The 18,596-nt window shown below is 38.0% G+C and overlaps 1 long non-coding RNA gene across 1 annotated transcript; it reads left to right on the top strand.

Moving 5' to 3' along the window:
- Positions 1 to 1,174: 1,174 nt before the first annotated feature.
- LOC306820247 lies at positions 1,175 to 17,336 on the top strand. The gene is made up of 3 exons (XR_013778655.1): positions 1,175 to 1,252; positions 1,759 to 1,810; positions 17,115 to 17,336. It is a non-coding gene; the product is annotated as an uncharacterized lncRNA (long non-coding RNA).
- The last annotated feature ends 1,260 nt before the right edge of the window (positions 17,337 to 18,596 follow it).

Genomic DNA, 18,596 nt, shown 5'->3' with positions numbered 1-18,596 from the left:
TGATGTTGTCACCCTGTGTGTTAGCCGGAGATATGCACAGACACAGCAGCGTTTTGTATAATCATTGCTTAAAGACAGGTCACTGTGGAAACTGAAATGTCGCCAGTAAGATGGACTTTCTGTGGAATATTTTGATAGGTGCTTTTTCAAGGATTTGCATTTAATTAAAGAATAATTACTATGCAGCATAATGTGTTTGTTGTGGTCATTTAATGCTATACAATTATGTTCCTGACAACAAAGTGTTTGTCTCTGTCAAGAATAAAGGAAGAGCAGCAAAATGCTTCAAAATGACTGCTTCTTTCAAAGTCATTTAACAACATATTCAGGAATAGGAAAATGAATGGAGCCGTAAAGTAGGATTTTATTTTAAGTCTGCTTTCTTTTCCGAGGTGTTTCTTTGCTTCTTAATCCGTGAGTATACTTTTAACTAAGCATACACAAAGTATATCAGCCTTGCGCTTCCTGCAGTGGTTTGGAGAGTTGCTAATGCTATCCATAATCGCTTGGAGAAGTGTAGAGTCGTATGGTGATGAGACTTGAAAAAAAATAAAACTTCGGAAGCACCAGAGGGCTGCTAAAACAATGGCGGAAAGTTTGGAAGAAAAGGTAATAGATCAAGTCCACAACTGTTCGCACTATTATGTGTCATTGCCATTGTATAGCAACAAATGTGCATTCCAAACCAGCTAAGTAAGGAGTATAACAGATCACAAAAGATCTGTTATACTCACATGAACTTCGGTGTTTTACCCCATCTTGTTTATATGGTGCTTCCTCTAGAGGATTCCTCCAGTAACACGTTATACAAAGACAAGTATGTGAACATTTCCATTCATCATGCAGCAAGGTGTCTACACTAAAGCCTGGTTCAAAAACTGGTATATTTGAGTCATTAGATTTCCCAGACACAAAGCAAATCGGGGATGAGTTCAAAGACTGTATAAAACATGGATGCAGTGTCAGTTATGTCACAAATAGGAGTCTTAAGAGGCTTTATGAAGCCAAACGATGGAAGCTTAATGTCAGGCAAAGTGGTAGAGCTAAGACAGACCTTATGTCTCAAATAAACAGCTGCATCTGTGAGTAAACTCTGACAAACCCCTGATCATGCAAATGTATAAATTACTCTATAACTTCAATAAACAAAAACAAATATATATATATATATATATTTGTTTTTGTTTTAACACAGAGGTTTCCACTTTGGTAGAACCCAGCATCCTGTGACACTGGAATCAAGAGCAATGAGGTAATTCATGTTTAATACTAATATTGTCGTATATGCACAAGTTGATGCACCATTGCATTTGTATATTTCATTTTTCCGAAACAAATTGGGGGAAGGGAGGAGTAATATAAAACAGGCCAGGGGAAGTCTGTGGTGTGTTATTGTATATTGTTTCCTGTTGCTGTAACGCGGTTTGCAGTGGGCTTATCACTAATTAGCTCAATGAGAGATAATCATTGTGCATGAGCTTTAACTTAACAATCAAAGCCTCAGCTGCTCATTAATCAAAGATAATAACTGCGTGGCTGACTGGTTTTTCAGCTTGTGTAGGAGGTTTAAATGATGGTATGCACATGATTACAAAAACTGGAGTCTGTCATAAGCATGATCGAAGTGACAATAAGTCAGAGGGAAAAAAAACAAAACAACCGAGCAACTTTGATCATTTAGAATTGACAAGTCAAATTGTTGATGAGTTTTTATTTGAGCCCCCTGATTTAGTGCACTCAACCTGATACATTCAACAGGCACCTCAACTGCAGCAGATATGTGCTGGTGGCCTTCAAACAAGATAGACAAGTAAGAGCACTCAAAGACTCACTCACACAACATAATGCTGAATTCGAGACAAGTGGTTTGGCTCCTGCCTTCATCTGAGGCAAACAGAGAGGATCAGTTAGAAATGTGTGGTTTCATATCATCTGTAGCTATAAAATCACACAAACTCAAGACTCATTTTGTAAAATAATCAGTGTATACTTGCAGCACTGTAAAAACCCTAGACGTGTAGATTTGACTTCATGCCAATAGTGCAACTTCTACACTCTGTTTTGGAGTGTGTGATTAAAAATGATTTCAGTTGATGGATCATTACCTTAATACATGTGAGTGAGTTTTTTAAAGGGCCTGGGAAGATGCTCTTATTCCACCTTGAGAGGTTTGTAACTGTCTCAGAGTGAAACATCTTCTCCATTAGCATGAAACTCACTGTTAATCCTGTAGCTCATTAGTTATTTGAAATGGGTTCAGTTGTGGAGTTATATTTGTAGACATCCTCTCAGAAAAGAATGTACACAGAAAATAGTTCCAGAAAGTTTCAGCCTCAGCCATTGTATAAAACCCTACAGTACGGGGCTAACTGGCCCCTAATTATAAATGAAGGCAGATGAGTGTGTTAGTGTTGTATATCTGTACACACTTCTTGCGAGATGACCTTGTCCTATAGTCTAAGTGCTGTAAACAGCTGATGAGGCTGCACTGTAGACTGTTAAAAGTTTTGCTATTTGAAACTACTTTTTTTTAAGGTGGCAAAGTTACATTCTGTTGCTTTAAAGACACTTCTGCTTTTATTTGTATTTGATGTCAGTGAACATTTATACGTGCTTGGCTGATGTTTGTCTAAATCTGAAAAGAAGAAATGACGCAACTTATGTTATGAGTTTCATTCACAGTGGAGAAAAACCTCTTTCATCATTGAACTTCTTATGACTGCTTTGAGTCAGGGCTCTGCATCACTATGGAGGGAAACCAATGTGGAGAAAGTTCTGTTATTCCTGTTATTTTGGGTTAACAAGTTTTTGCTTTCGGAATATTTAATACAAAACAATTTTTTTTGTGGTGTTTCTTTGAGTTGAGGGACTTTTTATGCCTCTGCTCAGAGATAGGACAGTGGATAGAGTCAGGAATGAGAGAGAGGCAGAGTGGGGAATGACATGCAGGAAACCCGAGCCACTACACTACCAGCCCCCCTAATACTCCAATTACTTGGAATGGCACTATATACCATAAAAAGTTAGGACGTGAAAATCCCTTGCAACAAATTTTCCATTTAACTTTTTTTTTTAAACTTATATATTATAAAACCAAAACTAGTTATACAAATTACGTTGAATGTTATGCTGTATCAGTAAATTTCATATTGGAAGAGCAATGTTATTTTATCCAGGCAGTTACAGCAGAAACTTGCTTTTACAAGTGATTCAAGATGCCACCATTGTGGTAATAGTGAACAGTTAAGAGGAAGTGAGAAACATGAGAAACAGACTGTAATTTCACTTTAGTCCTGGCTGAGAAACGGCATCACTCTTACTCGAGGGTGAAGTTAGTCTATCGCACAAAAATATTTTACGTTTTGCTCCAAGCCTCTATTACAGCGTGCTGTCGATTTATTTCTGAGGAATCTTGATCACTATCGTAAAAGCTCCTATTTTTAACAAAACTAAAGCTACACAGAGGGACATTAGATTTGAGTTAGATGCACCATTTTCAGCCACCTCTTTGTGCATTTATTCAGACTGTTATGTAAACACAGTGAATTGTGTTAGTTGAGGTCTTTGGATAAGGATGATAAATAGCTCTTCTCTTTAAACCTGCTAAGTGTCCTCAGATTAACAGACGGATCATTCAGTTTTACGAGTGTCTCATTACTGAGAAGAAGCTGAGCGAGAAAGCACAGGGTAAATGTGTTCATAAAGTGGCTGCTGTGTTCAGAGCAGACAAAGATAAACACTTCAGCACCCTCTCCTGCCCAGAATACAAATATTGTTTGATGAACTGAAACAGGGAGACAAGAGATTATACTGTATATCATTCTTCATCATAAACGAATATATATCACTGCAACAAGGTACAATTCAGGATAATTACCATCAGGGCCGATGGAAGTTATTTTGAACAGGAGCTGCTGTAAAAAATCTTTTGTTCTTTTTTGGACAAAAAAAACCTATGAGCCTATAGGCCTATTTAGAATACATTTATAAAATATTTACATTTAAATATGTTTTAAAAAGATGAAGATTCACCACGTCATTGTTTTACACTCTTCAGTGAACACAGCCAGGGCCACACACAGACATCAGTTCTCAGAGTAATATATGCACAATTACTTAAACTTCACAATAGCACTTTAACATTGCAATAGGTTTGTTCAGCTTGCATCAACCTGAGTCACTGCACCTACATTTATGTCACGCACGACTCTATCAGCTCCTAAATCCTTTTACGCACAGCGCAAAGACATAATCTCAGACAATCTAAGCACATTGTTGAATAGCTCTCCACATTCATTACGCAAACATACGCACAAAATCACACTTTTTTTCTCCATCTCCAACCTTTTTACTCACGCCACAAGGAAACAATCCAAACCATTTACACGTTATTAAACAGTTCTCCAAATCCATTATGCACAGAACACACTATGAAAGTAACACTCTCAATCCCCACCACCTTGCAAAAATACTATAGTGTGACATTGAACTGCATATATGAAAATGCGCGGCGGCACCATGATCTTACTTTGAGCTGCAGACAGGGTGCCCTCTGGGGTCGTGGAAATAAAGTCTCTAATGAGGGGACGAATGTCCAGAGAGATCATGATGTCTGTATTGGCATACATCAATTAATGGTTTGTCAGTCTTTTCTGGGTCATCATGGTGCTGCGTGTCTTCAAAAGACGCAAGGCTGAGAAAGTGTGCTCAGGTGAGACCACAGAGATTGGTAGGCACAGACGTAACTCAATAAATTTTTCTGTCTCTGAAAACGTGGCTCTTGTTTGTTACTGGAGCTTAGTCCAACACGATGCTACATTTTGAACTGTGCCACTCGTAGACCGAGCATGGAGCGGGCAGGGAACCTTTTCACCACGAGCCGGCCTTACGTTGACAACGTAACTTCCGTGAACTTGTGTTGATTATGCCTAAAAATAATTAAATAAAAATCAAGAAATACATGTAATAGCCTACACGTGTCAAAATCTTTTCCCATTCATAAAGGAATGGGAAAATGGAATCTATAAATTGTGCAAAAATATTTTTTATATATATATATATATATATTTTTTAAATTTAAAAAAAGCTCCCCTCGCCACTAGGGGCCCCAGCACCCCCACTTCCTGCGGCCATGATTACCATTATTCAGTTCAAAATGCAACCGATTTTTCATTTTTGCAGCAAAAAATGTATTTAATATGAGGAATTATAAAACACGACTTAACTCAATTTGATAAGAATTACATGGAGTATATCAAATCTATATTTTATATGTTCTTGCTTTAAGCCTTTGTTGTCAACGTATTCAAGAAATATACTTTTAAAATCTTCAACTATTACACCCCTTCTAAGTTTATAGACTGATTTGTTCATATACAACACTGCCACTGGGTGGCAAGATGAAATCACTAACTCTTACATTATGGAACAATATCATAAAACATTACATCCCTTGAAATCAGTCAACGCGATTTCTATCTTATTTTATATTAACTTCTTTTTAAAATGTGCTTTTAGGACAACCCCTGTCCCCATTTACTTGTGCCAGTTCACAAAGAAGGTTTCTGTTGAAACGTATTGGTGCCAAGTTTCACAGCTGTCACTGAGAGCTGTGGTCTGGAAGTGGAAAGGAAAAGGATGCAGGGATCCAGTAATGTATTGATCTGAAGTCTGGCTCCATTACAAATGTCAGTGCTTTTGGTCCTGACTCAGACTAATTCACTTGGTCTTTGTTGAGTAATTTCTAATGAGTAATTAATCACCTGGATGGCGAATATACTGTGTTGCCGTTATGCTTGAGCTCATTTCCTACACCAGGGGGCAGGAGAGCTTCACCAAAGACTCTACATGATGGAAACATCATTTTTAAGTTTTTAAAAAAAAAATAAATGCATTTACTACTTAGGAAGTACTAATTTTTAATGTCTACAATAGTGTGCTGTCATACAACATAATAATAATAGATAATAATAATAGAAAGGATAACAACTTGTGTGCTTTTGTCAACTTATTGATGTGTCCAATTACTCTCCAAGGACTGACACTGTTATTGTTGTTGAACAATATTATCGTGCATTACATTGTGCCATGATGGACAAACAACACAACACTAGTAATTAGCTACACATCTGTTTTGAATAGGGGTGTAACAGTGTGTGTGTTCATCCTGAACCGTCACGGTGGAGACTTCATGGTTTGTATGGAGAAAAAAGGTAATCACACATGGCAGAATCCACACCCTTATCCAGGTGGTGGTAATGGTCGTAACTGCTCGCCATCCGCTATAAAACAAAAAATTGCAAAAGGAGAAGAAGGCAACAGCAAAATAGAAGAAGAAGAAGTGATGGAGCATGAATAACTGCTGCACCGGCTGTTGCACTTAAAACAGATGGAAGGACCTCCCATGCCTCTTAAAGGTATCTCACAGTGACCGCACACTTCATCAACTCAGAGTGATCGTTATGCACTTTTATGAAGTGGATAATTAATTCAAACTTAAGGCAGAAGGTGAAACAAGTGGTCCTGAATTACCTTTCGCAATTAGTGAAGCTCAAGTTGTACTGGGTTTGATGGAGTTCACTTCATCTTCACAGGACAACATGAAGGGGAAAAAAACGTGTGACATTTATTGGAAGCTCAACTAATGTCAATCCTCCTTAAGTGAAATAGATACATTCACTTAGTTAAAGTGAGTAGTTAGTATTTGCTGCAGTTTCATAAAGACCAAGACATGCTTTATAGCCTGCAGTCTTATCACTAGCATTCACGTTCTGTTTAAGAGCTTTAATTAAGTGGGCCTTTGAGATATCATTCTGGTGTTTAAGTACTGACTTTCATTAGAAAATGTTTTGCCAGCAAACATTCCCATGCATTCCTAATGTGTAAAGTACCTAAATTGACATTAGTGATACATGGCTCAGTAATATTATAATAAGATAACATTGTAGAGGCTCCAATAATTACAGCTACATCCATAAGCGGCTATTTGGCATCATCAAATTAGTTTGAGCTGATATAATCATGACTGGGAACATTTCACATCAGCACGATGTCATTCATTAGGAAAATGAAAACTTTCACACCACAGTGCGGAATTTGCAGATTCAGTCATGTAGTCTGTTAATTTATCACGGCTGTATTTCTCTGGGGGACGGAACTGTTTCTCAATCTGTCCATCGCTTTAGTCTGGACTGAAACATCTCAATTTTGAGCGAAACGCTGGTTCCTTATCTCGCATTTCAGCATGTTTACCAATCCAGAGACATATCTCATTATACACAAAAGAGATGGACATTGGGCTTTGAACAGACTTTCATGGTTGTAATAGGATGAGTCCTCTGGGCTTTGGAGGAACTTTTACATATAGGTTTCTCTCGAGTGCATTGAAATTTAAAAAAATGATCTGCCTGAGGAAGAGAAGTGGGGAGCCATATATGCGCTGCTACAGAAAGCAGACAAAGGTACTTTTAAGTAATAAACTGATTATTAAATCAAACTACTACTGGCAGAAGACGGCTTTGTGACAGAAAGAATAATATAAACAATCAGATCTAAGACATCAAAAACAACACAGAGATCCTTTCAGGGCAGACTAAAGACAAATACAGACAGGGCGTTGTATACTGTGTGACCGATGCTCTAATATTTTAACCCATCTCTCTATGCACCCACTGTGGCACCCTTCACCTAGGCTGCGAAAGACAGACCTCGTAAGCATAGACGCATTGCAGCTTAAAGGACACCACTGATGTGACCTTTAGATTTATACTCTCACAGATAATAAAAAGAGCAGTCTCATCTAAGGGTCAATGCGTTTTTCTGTTTTTTTTCTATGACTGTGGGATAATGGAGGCATCGAGTCATTACAGAACAAAAGGATCAGGTAGGGGACAAAAAAGACTCTTTTCCATCTTCAAATTCAGCTTTGGGGTGTTTGTGGCCTGAGTCTGGCAGGGCCATCCCACAATATTAACTACAATCTCTTGGCAAAGGTAGTTGGGGCAGCCAGGTCATCATAACACCCATAATACTTCCCACATGAAGTCACACACTACCTTCACTGTCTTTCGTTGGTGCTCTATGAGGCATGGAAGATATCCAAAATGTAACAACGACCCCAAATGTTATGAAAAAAAAGTAATAAAACCTAAAATGTAATAACTGGTCAGCAATGTAAGAAAAGTGCTGTACACAATGTAATATGATTAAATGTCATTTTTTGGTTTGTCAAAATGAGTTCAGAAATAAAGAACAATTAAATCTTATTACTATTTTGCATAATAATAATAATTATCCACAGGACTTGCTTGTAGATTGTTAAAAAAGACATTTTTTACAAAAGCATCAGGTGTAAGGTGTAAGTAAGCATCTTTTTTTGTACTTTAATGTAAATAATTATTGATTTCCCCACACAATATATCTTCTTCTTATCCTCTAGTTTTATGTATTTTGTATGCCAGCTATTGATCCCTGGTGATCAATCATTGAATAGCGGTAAACACTCAGACGGCAATACTTGCTGTCCTGAATCTATGATGAACCTTCAGAGAGCTGAGGTCACTCACCAGTGCTCAGCCCTGTCATCAGTATTACTTCGGGTCTGCAAGTGCTGTCCAGTGGGAAATAATGTGTCAAAATGGATCTCTAAATCCCGCTCCACAGGAGAGTTTGTCGACGTGCCTCTCGATGCCGATTTACAGAGAGAGAGCGTCTGCACTGAAGTCAGTGTGATGTACTTCCATTAAAATCACTGGGAGCGTGTAGCTCGAGAGGCCATTAGTCTTGGTGTAGATTGCAGCTCCAGATGGAGAGCTTGTTTGTGTCTTTTTTTTTCTTTTTTTTTCGCTTTACAACCAAATACAGTATGAGCATGAAATTAAAACAAGAGGTAGCGGAAGTAAATGGCCAGAAGGCTTTTATACTGTCTATAGTACGCTGAAAAAAAACAGCACCGCTATAGTGTGGCGGTGTTGATACATGATTTGGAGACGTGAAACGCACGATATTAAGCTACTGACGGCGAATGACAGCTTATTTATGAGATGCCAGGACACAAATGCCATTCGTTCTTCATGGCTTGTTGACAAGTTAATCATGGCATAAATACGTTTTTTACTAAATCTGGATAGATGCAAGGAAACACTTTTAATTACATGTTACATACGTGTTATAGCTGGGATAACCAGGACAAAAGTTTGAAGTCGGAACTTTCCCACTCGCTGCAGAAATGTTCTCATTAAGTTTGAACTTTGTTTCAAGCGTCTCGTGGACCAAAGATGTTATCAGCTGTCAGTTTTTATCAGGACAGTTTTTATAGACGTTTTCACATTGGGCCCGATTTTTTCGTATCGTGCCTGAGCACAATTGCTCCCCCCTCCCTCTTCCCCAGCTGGTCTGGATGTACATCAGTAACATTGCTCTGTACCTGAGTACACTTGCATAGCTTTGTGTTCACAACAACTCAACTCAACTTAAACTATATTTGTCCCCGGAGGGCGATTTGTTGTGCAGCAAGTCAGAACAATGACAGCAGACAGTACAAGGAGAGCAAACAAGACAGTAAAAAGTCAAAGGACGAAAGTACAGAATCATCATGATGACAATGCAGGAGGCACCAAATACAATATGCATAGAGGGACAACCAGTCAAGATCATTGACTGAGGCTCACAGCAGCTGATGTCAATATAAAAGTAAAGTGCAGAATCCACTTAATACAAGCAGCACACTGTTAAGTGTACATCAATGGGATACTATTCATAAGTGCACCTTACAACACAACCAAATACATATGCAAAACCCCAGTCTTGAAAAAAGAAGCCAATGCAGAAGTGCAAAATCCCGCAGTTCATCAACTGTCTGCTTGATCTTCAGTCATATTTTTGACCAAAGCATTTTTTTTACTAACTGTTGCAATTGTATTTTTGCAATTTAGAAATTTGCAGGACTTTGCATTCAATAGTTTGTCATTAAAAAGAATAAATTATTCAGTACTGAGAGCGTATTTTTGTTGCCTTACTATCAGAGATACCGCTTTGGCCATGCAGCACGAGGGGAAGAAATGTGACGCAACAGGGGAGCATGGCAGTGCTCCTCTCCATTTAGGAGTGATGGGCTTTGTGCCTCTTGTTTGATCCATTTATCCATCCATCCACCCCCTGATGAGTACTTTCTCACTTCCAAACAGCGTCACCTAACTACCTCCTACGCTCCTGCACACGTCATCAGAAAAACTGCCAATGGTTATTTCTGCCTTGAATATAAATGTAGGTCACACTTGTAGTTGATAATGATTTTTCTAGGATGCCTCGGAGGTGCAGGTCTAAAATTTGTCACCTAGGGTGCCTTCAGCAGGGATCCACAGACAGCACGATTTGCATGGCAGGCAGAGAGCCCAGCTGTTCACTGAAACTCATCTCAACATCATTATGCATATGCAGTTGTGACATTATATGCCAACTGTGGTGCATGTCAAACCTGTTTTGCACTCATTAGCTGTCAGGCCAGAGTCTGACATGCAAATATGCCAGTTGTTATAGAGGAGGTAGGAACTGACTTTTCTCATACTGTTGCCACAAAGCTGGTTACAGTTGTCGCCATTGAGGTCATTGTGTGCTAAAAATTCCCTTACCTAAAACTTTAAAAAAAAGGAACTGACTAAATCAAAAGTTTAAAAAAAGCAGTGGTGGCAGAAGTTTTCAAACCTGGAGTATAAATAGTGAAACAGCTCTGTCCTTCATTCCATAATAAGAAACCATACCAAAACAAACTTTTGACAAAAAGTCAAAAGTGCAGGATAGCCTGTGAATATTCTTCCATGATCAAAACTGTCCTATCTTATTTCAAGGAATACTATATGTTTTGTTTTTTATTTATCAGTACTTCTGCATAATTACAGTTCATACAGTGATCTCACAGAAAAGAAAAAAAACGAGTGTGCAATATTTCAACCTGAAAAGTAAGAAGGCTTCAGTGTGAAATAACAGTAATGAGAATATCTGATTGACACGCTGCTGTCTTGAAATTGTACTTTAGTATTTATAACTAAACAGTCTCTTTCTGTGACCTCACAGCAGTCATGGGTTTCTTGATAATTCTACGCCTTATTTGAAACATGATTGTATAATTTTTTACTCTTTATATTAAGTTCTTCATTAGCACAGGTGTTGTTTGTTAGTCTCTATAGATCACTTATTTATGCCACAACTGTTTTTATACACCTACTAAACCATTCACAAAAAGCTGTCTGAGACCATTTAAAAAAATAGATATACATATATGTTGGAAAACTCCTCCTGCATGTTGTCTTAATTGTAGAAATGATTCTGTATCCAAATGTTTCCAACACATTTTGTGCAGTTAAAAAAAAAAAATCTTTCACTTGCAGCAGCTTTTGGAACAAAATGTCGAGCATTGAAATAACAGAGACAGTAACACTTTATAACACAGGCTATCAAAAAGTCTCTCAAACCTTATGCTGCATTACCTCTGCATTATATGGCTCTTACGGAGCACAGGTCAAATCAAACCTATATCTAGATAATAATTAGAAACTTTAAAACAATAATTGCAACAAAACCGACAAATAATTTGTTTTATAAAATTTATTGCTGAAAAAACTATTTTTAAAATTGCACACTTTCTCAAGGCATCTTTCCTCTTTAGTTTAGTAACCTTCTGTTAGTTTAGGACTGTTACAGAAGCAGCTTTAAGTGTCTCTCTTATTGGGAGTGTCCTGTGAGTGTGTGTTTGTGCACACAGATGTGTGCATTCCCCCAGGTTGATTACGGGCATCATCCACCTGTGCAGCATCGCCGCTTGAAAGAACTGATTTGTGCGCACACTGCCGAAGCTTTGGGACTAATCAGAGTTCAGCATCGGGGTCATCACAGCCTTAAGAAGACTACCGGTGCTGTCAGTCAGGAGCTGCTCAGGACGAAGTCTACTTCATCTGTATCTCTCTTAGATTGTTTACTTCTGTGAAAACAAGGCACTCTTTTGGACCCAGGCTGGGCCAGGTAGAATTGTTGTTAATAATGAGGAACACACATTGACATTCAGCGGGTAGACGTCCTTTCTTTGCTAAGATACACTAGGTTAGGGGTGACCATGTTCTTAGACACCAATAAAAAGAAGAACAGAGGTAAACCAAAAAGAGAAAAAGACACACAAACTGAAGGTCTCATCCCTTAAAGCTTTCATGATTTAAAAAACATTAAGAGAATAACTGTCTCCAAAGGAAGGGGCTTCATTTCACTGTGAAAAGGATTGAATGAATGACTCCCTAAACAAACACAGCAATCATACAGTCGACTGGAAATGAGTGCAAATACTTTTTGCTCATTGACTATAAAAACCAGCCTGTGTTTTTGCGTTGTAAATCATGTCTGCACGTATCTACATTTCACAAGACAGACTGTAAGAATAACTGAACACAAATTAACACAGATGTCCATAAAATAGTTGGGAACTGCACAAAAACTCAGAGAGTCTTTTGATTCTGGTGCCAATTTAGTATTGATTTGCCATTTGAAAGTGGCAGTGATGGGGGAGTTGGGGTTAATGGAAGACCTTCAAGGTGGCAGGTGAAGGAAGAAGAAAGGAAAAGTGAGGATTAGAGGAAGAGGGACCCGCTTTGAAATCCGACATGAGAGTTGGATAGAGAGCAGTGCCCTTTTATGATGGTCTGCTGGAGTTTGCTGTGTTTTCACCTGTTGCACATGATTGCAAAAAGAAAAAGTTTCTGGCAAAATTATGAAGAAAAACCTTTGTTGTTTGGGAAGTTCTAAAGTTCTAATGGACACTGATAAATAGTCTCAGCTGTTTTCAGAAAACAAGCATGTACTTACTGTATATAATTAGCTTTGGTTACATTTTCCCCTCATCTTCTTCTCATGAAATATTTGCAGTGCTCTGTGAAGGTTGATACTAAAGCATCAGCGATTAAAGGGCTCTGCCACTAAATCAGTGCAGCGCCTAAGCCCCTCTCTCCCTCAGAGTCCAGATCATTTGACTTGTGAGTGATCCAAGTGTACCGTGCTCAAGCACGGTACACTTCCTTGGCCCTGGCACAATTGGAAGAGGTGTGCTTTGGCACGATACAGGTGCTCATGCTTGAGCAAAAGCACATGTACACAACGTGAATATGAAATGTAAATCTCTGCCTCCATTTTGCTTCGAGAAATGTCTGTGTGAGTGTGTATGTGTGTGTGGGAGTCTTTATTTTTACAAGGACCCAACATGAATCCACCATGAGCATAACACTTGGCAACAATGTCAATGAAAAACTTTTTTACAGACAGAAAGTCCAACCCCCCAGACTCCTGATTAACAGGCATGTTGTGAGTGGGTGGGCTGAGAGAGACAAACAAACAGAGCAGCAACAAAACAATAGACAGACAGGCTTAAGCCAACAATGCCAATATCTATCTATCTATCTATCTATCTATCTATCTATCTATCTATCTATCTATCTATCTATCTATCTATCTATCTATCTATCTATCTATCTATCTATCTATCTGTCTGTCTGTCTGTCTGTCTGTCTGTCTGTCTGTCTGTCTGTCTGTCTGTCTGTCTGTCTGTCTGTCTGTCTGTCTGTCTGTCTGTCTGTCTGTCTGTCTGTCTGTCTGTCTGTCTGTCTGTCTGTCCAGAATCCACTGTTCGGAATCTTGGGAGTTATTTTTTATGGAGATACATGTCCTTCAACTCCCACATACAACTCATTTTGAAGGACAGCCTATTTTCACCTCAGTGAGTCATGTTCTCTTGCAAAAGAACCCTGGTCCTATTTAATAAGCAGAGGTTATTAAATATTGCGTAATAAATAGTTCATGTCTGGCCCAGCAACTTTATTTGCTTGAGGTTGAAAAAGTGAAAACCCCATTGATAACAAACATATTTTATAATCGAAAATCATGAACTGTGAAATTAATATTTCGTTTGGATGTGGATACAATTGTTGAGGAAAAATTATAAGCTACATTTCATGCATAAAATAGTAATAATGTGCAGTTAACTAAATACCAAATTAATAAAAACAAAACACCCAATTTATTTAACAGAGTTCAATCTCAAGACTGATAATCACATTTTCTCTTTTCCCCCTTTTTACACAAGAATAATACATCAAATCTCTTTAATACATTCAAATGTATGCACAGTTGCGATGTCAAGATAGAGACAAATGGTCCAAACAATCAGCATGCACATCGTGCATGCATAAACAGATGGAAGTAATAAAGTCATGTTGAGATAGAAAACAAGGGTAAAGTGAAGAACGCTGAATGAACAGTGATTCTTTACCGCCCGGCTAAATGGAGCTCTGCAGGAGGAAATCCATTTGTGTGAAACTACAGCAAATCTCTGGTGAAAATAAGCCTAAAACAAATGACACTATTATCCCTGAACAATAGTAACCGTGCAGATTTGAATGACTTTTGGTGAACATAACAAACCTATTTCAATAATTTATGACACTGTGCTATAGTCTACATCTGTACTCATTTACATGAATTTCAATAATTGGATTGTGTTATCAGGTTCCACCTAAGAAACAAACAAAGAGGAGTGAAAAAATATTATTTTCACACATCTTACCCAGTATAAAAAACGATATATTCTCCCTGATCCCTCAACTTAATTGATTTAACTGCCACTCAAGGGATGTGGCAAAAAATCCGGCATCACTGTTTTTCTGCTTTTGAATTCTTTCTTTTCTTTCAGGGGAATTAAAATAAACCATTTGCTTCACAAGCTGTAAAAGAAGCAACAGGACTACAGACAATAGAAATGAACAGCACTGAACATGTCCTTAAAGCCATCTGTGTGGTCACTTCAGCAGAAACAAAATGTCACTGTTTCCTCATGACCTCTCTGTAAATGAGCATAAGGTTCAGAATAACATTTGATTAAATATGATGAATTTACACAAGTTCACAGGAAACTTGATTTTATAATTTGAAAAAATAAATAAATCTTAGTTTCAATGAAGTTGAAACTGCAGACAGGTAAAAGGTTGCAAAGTAAAAATAAAAAAAATGTTTTCTCAATTTTGAAAATAAAATTATTTGATATGACTATCTACACTGAATGCAAAATGCAAACAAATTCAATCTAAATATTTGACAGTGATTGACATGGTATTAGAAGAACATTTACAGTCATTTTGAAAAACATCCAGGCTTATATATTTGATGCCTATTTGATTGAATATTTGCACTGACTGCACAACAGAGTCTGGAGATGACTGACCTCCCAACACAGGTGTGCTGTGCAGCTGTGTGTCAGTGACTGACTTATAGCATGTTTAAAAGGGTCAAAGGTAACCACTCGTTTGAGCTGAACTCCACTTTAAAGAACAATATTTCTGCAGGAGTGAAAATACATTTCTTGGCTTGATGTAACCCAAGCTAGCTTAATAATGGGCTCGTCCAGCAGTGTGATGGTGTGTAAAATAAGGCTAGAAAACTGATTATGATGAATTACTTAGGTGTGATATTTATAGCTGGGTCAGCTGTGTAACGATGTCTTAATTAAGTTTCATGTGTAAATGCAGCCTCAGAATTATCAGTTTGCCCCTGAGTGCGGAGCCCTGCCATCTGGTGTATCATGTTGATGAGCAAATATCCTTCTAATGAAGCTTTCGTCGAGCCAGACAGGTGCAATACTCTCACCAACAGCCCTCAATCAAGTGCAAAGAATTCTGCTACAGTCTTCATAAAAACACTCTGAAAGAGGATCCTTTCAGAAAAAGCTGAGAAAGTATGAACAGGATTAGATTAAACAGGTGTAAACTTGCAGTTATATGAAGTACAATCACAACTTCTTCCATTTACATTTGTAAATTATTGTGGTGGGTCAGCAGAGGCCGTTGACTCATGCTGGAGTTAGTTAACAAATAGAGGTTGTTTTTTTTTACCTTACAAAAAAGGGTTAAATAATCAAATATCTGTAAATAAAATCATTTTCTATTCAGAATTGACTCATTACACATACTGAAACACATTTCATGTCATTTTTCATGAACAGCCTCAGAAGAGAAGTATTTTCACATGGGGAATTTGCCACACAGAAGCAGGGACACTCAAATAAGGATCTCATATTATCAGAGATTTTGGTGCATGAATTACTTTTCTTGGCCTTTGGCCTCGAGCAAGCTTTAAGAGTCTCTTTTCTTTGTCGTTTTTTTCCCCATCTATTCAGACGATTTTGCACTGAAAATAGATTTTTCTCCTCATTGCACAAAATGCTGCCAATCCCATTCTCGATATACTGGACATGATGTGACGTCTAAACAGAGTTCTAACAGTTCCTTCTAGCGGACTTCCTCCATGATTCAAGGATTTATGGATTTTATTTGAGTTGAGGTGAGGTTATAGGCAGCTTACGTTATCTCCTAACACTTTTTTCTCCCCTTTTCACTAGCTGTTGACATGCATTCATAATCATTGCTGGGATTGTCAGCATCATGCTTGGCATTCATAAATGATCATTAACGGATATCAACAAACCCTGCGGTAAATTTCTGGCTGATTGCAGTATCAGTGATGCATTTTAATCTGTTTAAGCCTGTCTGGTTAGGAAAAAGGTTATTTACTGGCAAGGCGGGTCTATGTTCATCCCACAACAAATGTGTTTATGTTCGTCCTCGAGCAGTGCGAGTGCTGGCCAGCAGAGGAAATGGGGAGGGGGGGGCAACAAAGACTTCAGACAGAATTGTTCGCACTGCCTTTACAGCAAGCATGCTTGACCCCCAAAGTCCAGTTTGTTTGACTAGTTTGAGTAATCCGGATAGTGCTTATAGACACGGTACACTACACGGAAGGTGTGCTTTGTCACACGCACAAGCATTGAACGCAATGTGGGCATTACGCATAATCTATGCATAAAGAGTATTTACCAAAATCACTCAAGATAAGCCATACAAATTCAGTATTGTCTCGTATTTTTTTAATATGACAGTGTTTATTTTCCTTACTGTGAAATACTATAAATGATGTATTGTATTTGAGCTCAAACACTTTGACTCAAATCCTTTATTGTCTCAGTCAAAGGATGGTACTATTGAGCATCTGCAGGAAATAACAGTGTTGTGTTACTTTTTGCTTTTGCACAGCCTAAATCTGCAGTGATGGGCAGCCTGGACCTTCGTTTCTGTTTTCACAGCCACACTACATGAGCTGTCTCATGCATAAGACGAGCATGCTATATCAGATGGGCGACAACAACAGTAGTTCTGCCAAAATTATCCAGTAACAAGTCACAATCTTAAGTTTTGCTGTGTAGAATGCAAAATGCTGACACTGAGCAAATAGACATAGTTTCATGTAATCCTTTGTATTGTCTTAAAATGGACCAAGTCAACTCTCGTGAGTTTGTACTCTTCCGTGTACATTTGTCTATCTTTATCATAGGTTTAACCTTATTATAAAGTAATGTAGGGTTGCTGTTTTTTTAAAATGGTCCTGGTTCAAAAAATTTTTTCCATCAATTTAATTCTCACCTTGATTGAATACTTAATTCTGATTGGTCAATTGATCATTTGACAGTCTGAATAAAAGCAGACTTCTGAGCCAAATAACAAATCATCCTCTCAGGGTTTATATCTCGCTAAGACGACTTGCACTGGCAAAACATTATGCTTGACAAGTCATTTCAAACAGATGTTCACACTACATTCTCAACTACACAGTCCTTATGCTCACTGGTTTTGCTTAACAGCCAAATCATTTGTTTAATCCTCACCTTTGCTGATTAACCCAGACATGAAGCTAATTTAAGCAACAAGCTCTGATACACCACCTCTACGCCACCTGCAGCATCAAACAGTAATAATTCAAAGTAACTGATGAGCAGTAACTGCTTGCTTTTTACAACATTCTTTTGAACCATCATTTGCTTGAGACTATTCGGCTCATCAAGTATGCCATTTAGTTTATAAGGTGTATTGAGGGCACTTACAAATTAGACATTAGACAGTATTTCATTCACGGCTCATTGAGCAAACAGTACATCAAATGAGATCATGAAATATAAATCAAAGAGAAGAGAAGTAGGGTACAGAAAATTAAATGCCCTGACTGCAGGCTGTCTCATGAGACTATTCAGGTGATAAATGATGCTGCAAATAAAGATGATTTAAATCTCACATAGACACCTGTGAGGGAATTATGAGTCAAAACGATTGTGCTGATTAGGACATTTAATAGCTTCCTCTCTTAATAAGAGAAATACTTATGTCCACTTAAAATAGTCAGAGTAGAGTCATTACAGTAGCAAAGAAAAAGGGGTATAATTGATGATATTGAACATTTTAGGTCTTTCGTCATAATGACGTCCCGGTATTAGCTGGAGGCAAAACTAAGCTAAACTAGAGGTAACCATGAATCCTTACCACAGGGTGGTACCAAGGCAGTCTTAATGACGTCTTCTTGTGTTGTTGGGTGCCAGAATTGAAGGAGTACTAACAGTAATGTCTCAAAATTGAAATTCTACCATATACCAGCCGCCACTGCCCATCAATAACATAAAACATGATGCTAACCTTACAGCATTGCTAACATAAAAAGCGTGTCTCATGGTTGTTTAACATGTTCAT

Source organism: Symphodus melops (genome assembly GCF_947650265.1).
Source record: "Symphodus melops genome assembly, chromosome: 2".
In the NCBI taxonomy this organism is placed as follows: Eukaryota; Metazoa; Chordata; class Actinopteri; order Labriformes; family Labridae; genus Symphodus; species Symphodus melops.
Note: the sequence above shows the minus strand (reverse complement) of the source record. Positions and strands in the feature narration are given on the sequence as shown.